Source organism: Bombina bombina, chromosome 5 (genome assembly GCF_027579735.1).
Source record: "Bombina bombina isolate aBomBom1 chromosome 5, aBomBom1.pri, whole genome shotgun sequence".
NCBI classification, from domain to species: Eukaryota; Metazoa; Chordata; class Amphibia; order Anura; family Bombinatoridae; genus Bombina; species Bombina bombina.
This window is the reverse complement of record NC_069503.1, coordinates 322,926,863-322,941,268: the sequence shown is the minus strand read 5'-3', so window position 1 is coordinate 322,941,268 and position 14,406 is coordinate 322,926,863. Positions and strand designations below refer to the sequence as shown.

The 14,406-nt window shown below is 39.3% G+C and overlaps 1 pseudogene; it reads right to left on the bottom strand.

Annotated features, from left to right (window-relative positions):
• Positions 1-4,285: 4,285 nt before the first annotated feature.
• LOC128659319 (elongation factor 2-like) lies at positions 4,286-7,110 on the bottom strand (annotated as a pseudogene).
• Between the last annotated feature and the right edge of the window lie 7,296 nt (positions 7,111-14,406).

Sequence of the window (14,406 nt, the reverse complement as noted above, 5' to 3'; positions counted from 1 at the left end):
AAGTTACCTGTAAAATAAAATCTAACCTGTCTTACACTAAAACCTAACCTTACACTTAACAATTAACTAACTTACAAGAAAAAATAAAGACTAAATTAAACAAAATAAAAAAGAAATGATCAAATATTTAACAAATTAGACCTAATCTAATAGCCCTATCAAAATAAAAAAGCCCCCCCTCAATAAAAAAAACCCTAGCCTCAACTAAACTGCCAATAGCCCTTAAAAGGGCCATTTGCGGGGCATTGCCCCAAAGAAATCAGCTATTTTACCTGTAAAAAAAAATACAAACAACCCCCCAACAGTAAAACCCACCAACCACACAACCAAATCCCTCAAATAAAATCCTATCTAAAAAAACTAAGCTCCCCATTGCCCTGAAATGGGCATTTGGATGGGCATTGCCCTTAAAAGGGCATTTAGCTCTTTTTCAGCCCAAACCCTAAGCTAAAAATAAAACCCACCCAATAAACCCTTTAAAAAACCTAACACTAACCCCCGAAGATCCACTTACAGTTTCTGAAGGCCGGACATCCATCCTCAATGAAGCCGGTAAAAAGGTAAAAGAGCTGATTTCTTTGGGGCAATGCCCTGCAAAAGGCCTTTTTAAGGGCTATTGGCAGTTCAGTTTAGGCTAGTTTTTTTTTTTTGGGGGGAGGCATTTTTATTTTGATAGGGCTATTTAGATTAGGTTTAATTAGTTTAAATATTTGATAATTTGTTTTTTATTTTGTGTAATGTAGTGTTTATTTTTTTTTTTGTAATTTTGTTAATTGTATTTAATTAATGTAATTTATTTCTTTTTAGTGTAAGGTTAGGTTTTAGTGTAACTCAGGTTAGGTTTTATTTTACAGGTAACTTTATATTTATTTTAACTAGGTAGTTAATAAATAGTTAATAACTATTTACTAACTATTCTACCTAGTTAAAATTAATACAAAATAAAAATAAAACCTAAGATAGCTACAATGTAACTATTAGTTATATTGTAGCTAGCTTAAGGTTTATTTTACAGGTAAGTATTTAGTTTTAAATATGAATTATTTAGGTATTAATTGTAATTTTTATTTAGATTTATTTTAATTATGTTAAAGTTAGTGGGTGTTAGAGTTAGACTTAGGGTTAGGTTTAGGGGTTAATAACTTTAGTATAGTGGCAGCGATTTTGGGGGCAGCATATTAGGGGTTAATAATATTTAACTCGTGTTTGCGATGCGGGAGTGCGGTGGTTTAGGGGTTAATATGTTTATTATAGTGGTGGCGATGTCGGAAGTGGCAGATTAGGGGTTAATAATTTTATTTTAGTGTTTGTGATGCGGGAGGGCCTCGGTTTAGGGGTTAATAGGAAGTTTATGGGTGTTAGTGTACTTTTTAGCACTTTAGTTATGAATTTTGTTACGTTGCGTTACGGCCAACAAAGTGTGCGGTACAGATATACCTGCAAGACTTGTAATAGCAGCGGTAGTGAAAAAGCAGCATTATGAGGCTTTTTCACTTATAACGCAAAACTCGTAATCTAGCCGACTGTATTTTAACATACGATTCTGATAGTTAATGTTATTTTAAAGGGATATGCCATCAAAGTTTTGAATCCAAATGAATGTGTTTCATTTTTATTAACAGCATTTTAATTTTTGATATATACATGTAGTAACAAAAGTGCTTCTAATAAAATCTATAGCTGTTTCAAAAGTGTATTTAAGTTTTCACCGTGCACCAGCATTTTCAACACAGCACTTGTTAAGAGAACCAAAAGAGTTTTTTTTAACTTTTTTTAGACTCTCAGCTAGATTACGCGTTTGGCGTTATGAGTGAAAAAGCATAGTTTTGGCCCATAACGATGCTTTTTCCCTACCGCTGCTATTACAAGTATTGTCGGAATAGCTGTACCGCACACTTTTTTGGCCATCATGCAACATCAGTACCGCACTTTAAGAAAAGTCCTTTTTCAATGGGACTTCCATAGCGCCAGTATTACGTGTTTTGCTGTGAGGCCAAAAAGTGAGTGGTACAGCCTAAAATGACAAGATCCGTACCGGCATGGAAAGTAAGTAGTTAAGCTACAAAGCTGTACCATAAAACTCATAACTAAAGTGTTAAAAAGTAGATATTGGAAATAGACCAAGCGCCCTGGGGATACCTCTAGCAGAGTACAAAGGCCGCCTAGCCGGCCAAAGGAAAAAGAATTTGGTGGTGTAATGTACAAAGTGTGTAAATGAAAGGCCGAGGAAATAATGAATAAGAACGTACCTAATAAGATGTGTGTAAGAAGTTTGATCCTAACAAAGACACATAAAAGCATACAAAAAAACTGTGATAATAAAATCAAACAGTAAAATTATACAATAAAAATTAGCATGGATCCATGTAAACTGTACAGTGATTACAAATGACAGGTAAATTACAGTAATGGCATATGAGAGGTAAGATTGATAACCTGTGCAATAATTACAAATGACAGGTGGAGTACATAAAATTGGTGTTAGTACCAAATATGGAGCTAGTGAGCACCAGTGGTAGCAAAAGCAAAATTAAAAGTCCAGCAACAAATGAAATACAAATGTCCAAAAGTCAATCGTGTCAATTGGTCCTATGTGAAGAAAAGATCAAGTTGATTCCTTAGTGAAGTGAAGCAAGTGGAAAAATCCAAAAAGTGAAAAAAAAGAAAAAAATGTCTACAATCAAAAAATGATGAAAAAATGTGAAATGTGGGGATAAAAAATAAAACCAAATGCAGTGAGTAAATGTGATGCAGTAATACTCAATGAGAAAACCAAAGGTGGGGTGCTATATACTTCTTGTATTTCATATATAGTTCTGCAAGTCCCTGTAAAAACTTAAAAATAATAGTGTAGATGGTACAGGTCTATTAAATAATATTAAAATAGTTCTTACCAGTTGTCAACGCATTTCGGCCTATATAAGGCCTTTTTCAAGACAGTAATTACTGTTAATAAATAGTAGTATTTACTAGCTACCTAGTTAAAATAAATACAAATTTACCTGTGAAATAAAACCCAACCTGAGTTACACTAACACCTAACATTACAATAAAATTAAATTAATTAAATTAATAAAATACAGTTATCTAAATTACAAAAAAGCAAAACACTAAATTACACAAAATAAAAAAAGAAATTATCCAAAATAAAAACAATTTACTCCTAATCTAATAGCCCTATCAAAATAAAAAGCCCCCCCCCCCCTAATAAAAAAAACCCTCGCTTACACTAAACTGCCAATGGCCCTTAAAAGGGCCTTTTGCGGGGCATTGCCCCAAAGAAATCAGCTCTTTTACCTATAAAAAAAAATACAAACAACCCCCTCAACAGTAAAACCCACCACCCACACAACCAAACCCCCTAAATAAAAACCTATCTAAATAAACCTAAGTTCCCCATTGCCCTGAAAAGGGTATTTGGGTGGGCATTGCCCTTAAAAGGGCATTTAGCTCTTTTACTGCCCAAACCCTAATCTAAAAATAAAACCCACCCAATAAACCTTTAAAAAACCTAACACTAACCCCCGACGATTCACTTACAGTTTTCGAAGACCTGACATCCAACCTCATCCAGGCAGCAGAAGTCTTCATCCAAGTGGACAGAAGTCTTCCTCGAAGCTGGCACAAGTCTTCATCCAGGCGGGCAGAAGTCTTCATCCAGACGGCATCTTCTACCTTCATCTATCCGGCATCTTCTAGCTTCATCCATCCGGTGGGGAGCGGGTCCATTTTCAAGACATCCGGCGAAGAGCATCCTCTTCTTCCAATGGTCAACGAAGAATTAAGTTTCCCTTTAAGGTACGTTATCCAAGATGGCATCTCTTACATTCCGATTGGCTGATAGAATTCTATCAGCCAATAGGAATTAAAGAGTTTAAAATCATATTGGCTGTTGCAATCAGCCAATAGGATTGAGCTTGCATTCTATTGGCTGATTGGAACAGCTAATAGAATGCAAGCTGTCAGTCAGGACTGGGCCTTAGGCACACCGTACCAGCTGGAAATGAATATATTATTTGATCAGGATATCCACATGAACAGACTTCAGACCACACAGCAATGAGTCTAAAACTATTCTCCTTTATTGTAGGTAGAAAATATACCATCAATAGAACTATAATTATGCTACTCCCTAAACAAATATTTATCTGTATCATTTTCTTTAAACTATAAAGGTGCAAACATATTTTCTATACTCAGTAGGCCATTCAATAGGTTACAATACTGCAAGGTTTAGAGTTACACTTGTCTAAAGGGTTACTTTGTTAAGTACATAAACTACAATGCTGATATTCATGCTGTCTGAACAAGAACCCCTTTTCTATAGTCTGTCAACATCCCCTCCCACAGTCAAAACCCCCAGAAGAATGAACCAGCTTCCAGAATTATACTCAGACAGGGAGAAGGCACCCACTCGCTCTCCTAATAAATATGAAGTTATGGACATGCCAAGGGAATGGAATATCCAGGGCTGGAGTGGAGCATCTCCCCCACTCTGAGTGCAATATGGCAAGGTTGGGTATTCCATGAATCAAACATCTCTGCAGGTTTCAGTCCATAAGCCCCTAGTTGTCCTGTACTAATGGGGTTTGATATAGGAGAGATTTACAGCTTGTCCAGGAAGTTATCTAATGCCTGGATGGTCTCCTTAAGACCCTTCCTTTTACGGGTCTCAGCCACAATAGCACTAGGTCTTGTAGTGCTGTCAAAGGGATCTCCAGGCAGGATCTGCCAGTGGTCAAACACACACTGAGGGAAGGCCTGTCCACCAGTGTTTAATCTTAAGTGAGCGGTGAAACCAAAAGACTCATTGACAGGTAGGAATGCTTTAACCACAAACATTGGTGTTCCAGCAACTTGGGACTCCTCAAAGACATGGCCACGCTTCCGGTTCAAGACACCATAGATGCCACCCACAACTTGCTCAGGGCACCTGATCTCTACAAGGTAGATTGGCTCGATAAGACGAGGTTGAGCAGTAAGCATACAGGCATACAGACAATGACGGGCCATTGGAATGATCTGTCCACCACCATGGTGAATGGCATCAGCATGAAGGGTTACATCATGAACATCAAAACTAACGCCTCTCAAGTTCTTATCACACAGAACACCCTCCTTGGTAGCCCACTGGAAGCCTGCAACTACACTGTCCTTGATTTCATTCAGATACTGAACTCTTTTTGTAATATCAGTCAAAATGTTGGGTCCAGTTCCATCAGGGCAAAAGCACCAGATCTTACAAGCTTCAGTGACATCCCACTCATATTTCTCAGCAAGGTAACGGGCACGTGTCTTCAATTCCTGTCGGGCAGCCACATCACCCTTGTCTATGTCCTCAGCAAGGCCATCAGGGAAAGGACAAGCTTTCATATACAAACGATTGTGCTTATTGGGGGACTTTGCCAGGCAAACCTGGTTGGACTCCTCGCTCACAATCTCACGGTAAGACACAACCGGGTCAGATTTCTTAATTGGTATGCAGGCATGATCTTCTTCCAAATCCTTCAGGCAGATTTCCAAGTGCAGTTCTCCAGCACTGATGTGCTCTCCAGACTCTTCAATAATGCACTGCACCATGGGATCTGATTTAGCCAGATGTTTCAAACCCACAAACAATTTTGGTAAGTCTGCAGGGTTCTTTGCCTCCACAGCAACACGCATTACAGGGCTGACACTGAATTTCATCACATGCATGTTATGGCATGTTCAAAGGTGGTGATGGTCTCTGTCTTCAGCAAAAACTGGTCCACTCCAACCAAGCCAACAATGTTACCACAAGGCACATCCTCAATGGGTTCCAAATAACGCCCCATCATCAAGATAGTCCTCTGGATTGGCTTCAGGTAAAGGTCTTCCTTCTTTCCAGGAGTAACGTTTGGTCCCATAATACTGACCTTGAGACCTGTAGAGACTGAACCAGAGAAGACTTTTCCAAAAGCATAGAATCTTCCTTTATCTGTAGTGGGTACCATCTTGGAAATGTACATCATTAGAGGAGCTTTGGGGTCACAATTCTTAATGCCCATGGCAGCCTCATCATCAGGGGGTCCCTCATACAGCAGCTCACAACGGTACTTCTGAGCAGTCACTGGGGAAGGCAGATTGATGGTGATCATCTGAAGCAGGGCATGTCCAGCTGGTAGCCAGCATCTCATGACCGCCTTGAGTAGCTGTTTGCCCTCCTTGTCTTTGTCTTCGCTGTCTAACTTTATGTCAAGCTTCTCAATCAGCTTGGCTTTTTCATCTATCTTGAAGTTCATGATGGCATCAAATACCTTGAAGATAGGATCCAGAATTAGCTGGCAGAAAGTTCTGGGATGCTTCTTTCCATCAGCATTTGAAGCAGATTTGCTAAACTTTCCATTTGAAGGGTCAAAATATCTGTCACCCCACAGTTTCTTCATCATATCTTCTACTTTCTTTGCCCGATCTGTTGGTGACCACTGACCTTCTCCCTTAGCAGCAAACTTTGCCACATACAGCTCAGCAAACTGTTTTAGGGTGATTGCCCATCCATGCAGGCCAGAACCAAAACCAAGAGTTCCAAGGACTGGGCCAATCATGATGTTACCCATTGGGCCAGTCTCTCCCTCTCCATAGGTAGAGATGATTACGTTTACATTCTTCACAATACGTTGGAAGGTCTGGTAGAGCTCCTCTGGTACCAACTGCAACTCCAAAAGAGCACGGTCCATCTTGTTCATCATCAATAAAGGGCAGATACGCTCAGCAATAGCCTGACGGAGCACTGTCTCGGTCTGCACACACCCCGGAGACACAGTCAACCACAACCAGGGCTCCATCAGTAACATGCAGAGCTGCAGTGACCTCTGAGGAGAAATCCACATGGCCAGGAGAGTCAATTAGATTGATGAGGAAGCCAGTACCATCCTTAGTCTGCTTGATAAAGGCCATGTCATTTTCTGAGAGATCGTAGAAGAGAGAAATAGCTGTTGATTTGATGGTGATACAACGTTTCTGTTAATTTTTTCAGGTATCTGTGAAGCGAGTTTCACCAGCACGGGCTGAGGTGATGATATCAGCCTTGCACACCAGTGAGTCAGTCAATGTAGATTTGCCGTGATCAACATGGGCTATGACTGACATGTTATAGAGATAGCAACTTCCAGGCACCTTGCCCAGAACATCTGCAAGGCCAAACTAGCTCTACAGAAACTAATAACAAATATATCCTTTCCCACTACAGAATAGCTGCTATAATAAATGTTACTGAGACAAGATGGATGACTAAGACAAAATGGCAGCTAAGAACAAAATGGCATTGGTCATGCTAACAATTCCTAACAACCTTTAATTCCTATTAGCTGATAGAATTCTATCAGCTAATCAGAATGTAAGGGACGCCATCTTGGATGAAGTACCTTAAAGGGAAACTTCATTTTTCGTTGACCATCGGAAGAAGAGGATGCTCTGCGCCGGATGTCTTGAAGATGGACCCGCTCCAGATGGATGAAGATAGAAGATGCCGGATGGATGAAGACTTCTGGCCACTTCGATGAGGAATTCTGCCTGCTTGGAAGAGGACTTCGCTGGCTGGATGACGATGGATGCCCGGTCTTCCAAAACTGTAAGCGGATCTTCGGGGGTTAATGTTAATTTTTTAAGGGTTTTTTGGGTGGGTTTTATTTTTAGATTAGAGTTTGGGCAATGTAAAAGAGCTAAATGCCCTTTAAAGGGCAATGCCCATCCAAATGCCCTTTTCAGGGCAATGGTTAGCTTAGGTTTATTTAGATAGGTTTTTATTTGGGGGGGTTGGTTGGGTGGGTGGTGGGTTTTACTGTTGGGGGGTGTTTGTATTTTTTTACAGGTAAAAGAACTAATTTCTTTGGGGCAATGCCCCGCAAAAGGCCCTTTTAAGGGCCATTGGCAGTTTAGTGTAGGCTAGGGGTTTTTTTTTATTTGGGGGGGGCTTTTTTATTTTGATAGGGCTATTAGGAGTAATTCGTTTTTATTTTTGATAATTTCTTGTTTTATTTTGTGCAATTTAGTGTTTATTTTTTTTGTAATTTAGATAATTGTATTTTTATTAATTTAATTAATTTAATTTTATTTTATTGTATTGTTTGTTTTTATTTTAACTAAGTAGTTAGTAAATAGTTAATAACTATTTACTAACTAGTCTACCTAGTTAAAATAAATACAAACTTACCTGTGAAATAAAAATAACACATAAGCTAACTACAATGTAACTATTAGTTATATTGTAGCTAGCTTAGGGTTTATTTTACAGGTAAGTATTTATTTTTAAATAGGAATTATTTAGTTATTAAAGGGCCATAATACCTAAATGTTTAAACACTTGAAAGTGATGCAGTATAGCTGTAAAAAGCTGACTAGAAAATATCACCTGAACATCTCTATGTAAAAAAGCAGGATATTTTAACTCAAAAGTTTCTCAGTAGCCACCTCCCATTGTAAAGGATTTCTAAGCAGCATATTAGTGTATCTGTCCTGGGACAGCTTAGGTGTTGAGCCTCGTGCACTCTCATGTTATTTCCCTATTCAGTTTAAAGGAAGATTACAATGAAATCTCATGAGAGTTAAGTCAAATCTCATGAGATCACAGTAAAAGAGTTCATGACCTCAGCACTGCTGATGCTGTTTGGCTGCTGTTCATTTCTTCATATTTTTTTTTACGTGCAGCTGGGAGCAGCTGAGTATAACTTTTTACACAGAACTTACTCTGCTGAGCTGAGGAAATTGTGAGGTAAAATATCTTCCTTTTTTACATAGAGATGCTCAGGTGATATTTTCCTGTCAGCTTTTTACAGTTATACTGCATCAGTTTCAAGTGATTTAGCATATGAGTATTATGTCCCTTTAATAGTAAGTTTTATTTAGAATTATTTTAATTATGTTAAAGTTAGGGGGTGTTAGGGTTAGGGTTACGTTAGGGTTAGATTTAGGGTTAGGGTTACGTTAGGGGTTAATATATTTATTTAGTGTAAGTGATGTGGGAGGCCAGAGGTTTAGGACTTGATATCTTTAGTATAGTGGCGGGGGCGACATTGGGGGTGGTAGATTAGGGGTTAATAAATTTATATAGGTGGCGACAACATTTGGGGCGGCAGATTAGGGGTTAATAAGTGTAGGTAGGCGGTGGCGACGTTGGGGGTGGTAGATTAGGGGTTAATAAATTTATATAGGTGGCGACGACATTTGGGGCGGCAGATTAGGGGTTGATAAGTGTAATGTAGGTGGCGGTGATATTAGGGGTGTTTAGACTCTGGGTTTATGTTAGGGTATTAGGTTTAAACATACATTTTTTTCCCATAGACATCAATGGGGCTGCAATATGGAGCTTTTCATTCCGCGATCACACGTGTTAGGCTTTTTTTTAGCCTGCTCTCCCCATTGATGTCTATGGGGAAATCGTGCATGAGCACATCAAAACACTGCTTGTATTTGGGTGAGGTATGGAGCTCAAAGCAACCATATCGCCGGCACAAGCCGTTTTTTTGCAAACCTGTAATAGCAGCGCTATGAAAGGTGAGCGGGGAAAATAACATACAAGTAATTAGCGAGCCAGCCATAACGCAAAACTCGTAATATGGCTATCTGTTTCTTAATTACTGACAAGCTTCAGTATTGAAAATGCCGTTGCACTGAGAATATCTAGCTCTTATCCACATGGACGTGCATGTAAAAATGTTAGCAATAAAAAAAGTTATGTTTTAATTGAGGAATATCTATATATGCATTAATGGCGATGTTTGCAGAGGTCAGAGGGACATTCTATTAAAAATAGAAGGCTAATGATTGTGATAGAGCATAGAATTTGAAGGAACTTTCTAAATAAATCCAATTAACATTTTTATTTGTTCTCTTGTTAGATTGTTTTAAATGTGTGCTTAGGAGATATTCTGTCTTTTGTTAAGCACATAGGTAGCACTTGATGATTGGTGTTTAAATGTAGCCAAACAATCATCAAGCAATACACAGGTGATGATCCAAACCTGTGATTCCTTCTAAGCTTAAATTATTTTTCAAATAAAGATAATAATAGAAAGAAGAATATTCAACAATAGGACAATGTTTTAATGTATATATAAAATGCATGGTCTATCTAAATGAGGAATCTTTTATTTTGACTATACTATTCTTTGAGATACTATTAAATCACAGATTATATCAACAATCAATGTAATTTAACATTCTTGTTTAATACTGTATTATTCTTCAGTAATTCCATTTTAACTTTAAAATACAGATAAATAAAAAAATTAGTACAAATATTATTGCATATAATAATGTCAATAAAACAAAAGGCCTATAATTTCAAACAAAATCATTTGAGACATGAACGCATGTAATAGAACTTGCCAACTCGTCAGTATCATGCCCGACCAAATCCAGACCAAGCTTCATATTTGCCCCCAACTTCTACATCAGCTGAGTCTCGTATGAAGAAAGCTCAGCTGTATATGGCTCACCACCGCCTGTAGTGTGTGCAGACTGCCTCTCCCTGGTCAGCTTGGCCTTCTAGATTCTCTTGATGTCTGAGAACCTTTTTTTACAGTGCTCCACCAATTTCGCATAAGCGCCTTCGGCAGAGACACTGCCAGCTATTTCTCTCCAGATCTGCTGTTTTCTGGAGAGAGAGGTCTATTGGGCTTTGGAACCAAAAATAAAATCATAGTTATCCAAAACCTTTGTGACTAGAACTCTGTTCTGTTCAAAAGTAAACTGTATATTGCGCCCGTTTTTTGTCTTATACAGTCATATACAGTCCAATAAATAAAATACAAGAAAGTGGAACAAAAAAATAATTACTTTTACTCAGCTCACACATACAAGCTTAGTAAGAAACATGTATTAGAATCCATTTTCATTCCCCTTTTATAGTTAACTAGTGAATACGTAAACAATCAGCTGTTAACAATTATGCAATCATCAATTAAAATTTGTTACAGTATTAGCTTTATTGACGCAGTTATTCAATTCTTTTAGTACATCCTATTTATAAGTTCGTTATTGGTGACGCATATAATATTAAATGTTCAGATAAGTGATTTTTAAAATTAACTTGTTTTTAATAAAATTATTATTGTTATATAATCAATAACTTCATCAATCCAATTAGTCAACATTGATTCAATATACATATTTAAGTAAATATACATTCATATTTGTTTTATACAAGTATCATTAGCGAAGGAGAAAAAAATATATTGTTGCAGGATATACTTTTCATAGCTCAGTCAGTGGTGACGGATATTATATAATATGATTACAGTTTCAATGCGGATTACATAGCAATGGCCATGAACACATGATGAATATAATCCGCCAATCAAACATTAATAATTTATTTCCACTGTCAATAACCAATCAGATTGCTCTCTACTTGGGATAGTTGTGTCGCACTTAATAATTAATTTAGAGTGAAATTGATAAATAGTTAAAGATGACGCTACATCCAATTTTTATGAATGGCGAATCAGTCATATTGGTTTACGGTATGGACCGTTATTTTCCATGGAGGATTGGAGGAGTGAGGGGAATAGCACACGAGGACAGGGACCGGCGGATGAGAAGAGTGTCCGGCATCCGACGGTCATGCCGTCATTGCCTCCGGAGGTATTCAGACCTTAGACGGCGCGAAAAGGAGCGCTACAGGGCACTACAATTGCTTATTAGAGCCTGTAAGTAGAATTTATTATATTGTGTATTATACTTATAAATTATGTATATTTCAATGAACACTGAACATGGTAGAGCTTTACATTTTAATCTACTTTCTAATGTAATCCTATTCATTTTATTTCATTCTTTTTTGATCTTTATTTGAAAATCAAGAATGTAAGTTAAGTAGCAGGCCCATTTTATTTTCAAAACATGGTTTTTTTTTTTGCTGATTGGTGGCTTAATGGCAGTCACTAATAAAAAAAGTGTTGTACAGGGTTCTGAAACTAAAATTGGCTGCCTCCTTAGCTTAGATACCTTAATTTTTTAATAAAAAATAAAAATATATGACCTGTTCCGGTGGGAGGAGCTACAGTGTGGTCGCACTCATACAGAGCTCCGTGCTCAATTCTAAAAAATACTGTTTTTTGCAATCCCACACTGGCTCCCAAGCTCTTCCTTGGCTACAGCCAGATCTGAATTAGCCTGGAGGCATTGTGCATAGCCGATGCAGCGACTTGTGAGGTCGGTACATCTTTCGCCTCACCACCGGAGACATCGCTAACAGCTGGCCGCCATCTTGGCTCCCCTCGTGGAGCGTGTACACTACGCTGACCGGACTGTCTCCTGCTCTCACGGAGCCATACACCTCCACACTGACAACCGGGAACGGCTCCTAACTGATACTGGGGCCGGTAAAGACTGAGGAATTTCCTGCACAAGCAGCCGGGGACACTCGCAGTTAGGAGACCCTGCGCCATCACCTACAGACTGCTCCTCATGTAAGCGGTCTATACCCGCTACTACCGGACCATTTCGCAAACGCAGGAGTTTATCAGGCACAACCCTGCTGGAGTTCTATGACTCGTGAGTATGCCCAAAGGGAATGGGATTACTGCTCAGATTATACAACTTGCAGGCCTTCATACTCATACACCCGGCAACCTAATAATTAACTAAATTGAAAGGGACCACTGTGAGACCTTTGAGTCTAGGATACTGTGAGAGAGTAAATAACCCACTTCAGCAGGCTTGGTTGTATTGTCTCTAAGGATCATATTCACCTGGTATCTTTAACTGGAAACAAGAACACTAAACTGCATGTACTGTTTGGCAAATTGCTGCTTTTGACAGAAACACTCTAACTATTTCTCCCTTGATGCTGCGGCTGAGCAGCCCGGTATATACACTCAATTGCTCGCTGGAGTGCTCCCCGGGACGACATAGTCCAACTTGCACCCCCTGGGTAAACAGGATCTTGACTGTCTACTTCCCTGGTGGCAGACAACCCAGTATTGGAGAATCTTTACAGACCATTGTGTGAAGCACACACCCTCCATTGCCATTGGGACTATAATATCAAGGTATAGGGACCCGGCCTGGGTCTAGATAGTATCTCTCCTCCCCCTTTCCCGCTCCATAGCTGGGAGCGGGTCATATCCTCTCTCCTTTCTCCGACAGAGCCCAGTGGTGGCATACTCCCTGGGGAGAGATACGCGGAGGCATAACATCTTATCACCCTCCCCTTGGCTCGCACCCCCCTCTCTATGGACAGATTTCTAACAACCCCAAAAATGTCGAGCAGAAACAAATCCCAACAAGATAAAAGGCACAAACAACCTCCGGATGCCCAGCATCCAAGCTCTCCAACAAAACCTGCCCCAGTTCGAGAATCTGACAACTCTAGCTTGGAGGAACAACAAATGAGCTCTTTGCTACTGTCCAAACTCGAAATTCTCCAAAGGGGAATGGACAACTTAACCTCAGAAGTTAAGCAATTCAATTCCAGGCTGACGGGGGCAGAGCAGAGAATTTCTGACCTGGAAGATAACCACCATACTTCCTCTATTCAAGTCAAAAAGCTGCTGCGACAAAATGAATATCTGCACCAAAAGCTGGATGACTTGGAAAACCGCTCACGCAGGAACAATATCCGGCTGGTGGGACTCCCAGAATCTGTCCGCCCTTCAGAGCTACTATACTTTGCAGAGAGCTCACTCCCTAATCTGTTGGGCATCTCAGCTGATCAGATACCAATGAAGGTGGAGAGAGCCCACCGCATTGGAGGCTTCAGGCCACCTGAAGACGGGAAGAAACCCTCTCCTAGAGGGGTAATGATTAAATACCTTAACTTCCAATCTAAGATCCAGCTTCTACAAGCGTATAGGAGGGTAGAAATGTTGCTATATGATGAAAAACGGATTTATATATTTCAAGACTACTCAGTGGAAGTTGCTAAGAAGCGAAAAGACTTTGCTCCGATTTGTAGCTCTCTGCACAAGGACAAACGCCAAGCTATTCTTCTTTTTCCTGCACGCCTCAAGCTCCGCACTCCAAAAGGATTCAAACTATTTGATTCTCCTAGAGAGGCACAGGATTACCTGGATCAAGAAAGGAACTCTCCTACTACTCTTTCCCCAGGGGGCAGGGACTCTCCTGGCTGACGTAGACAAACCAGCCGATGACCCTAAGGGTCGGACATACAAAATGTTACTGAGGTGGTGAATCTACGCCTCAGATTTCTTCCTATAGGACTCAAGAAAATACCTTAATGGATAGGTATCGTATGAAAATGTTCAGGGACGTTGATGTCCTGGTTGTTATATGTAAATATGTTATGTTTTTGCTATGTGTAATAAGTAATTGGAAACTGTATAATGTGTGCCTTACCTTTCAGAAAAATGTCCAGTTAACTAGGCAGCATAGAGTAATGTTTGAGACTGTCAATATTATGAACATACAATATGTCACTCAACT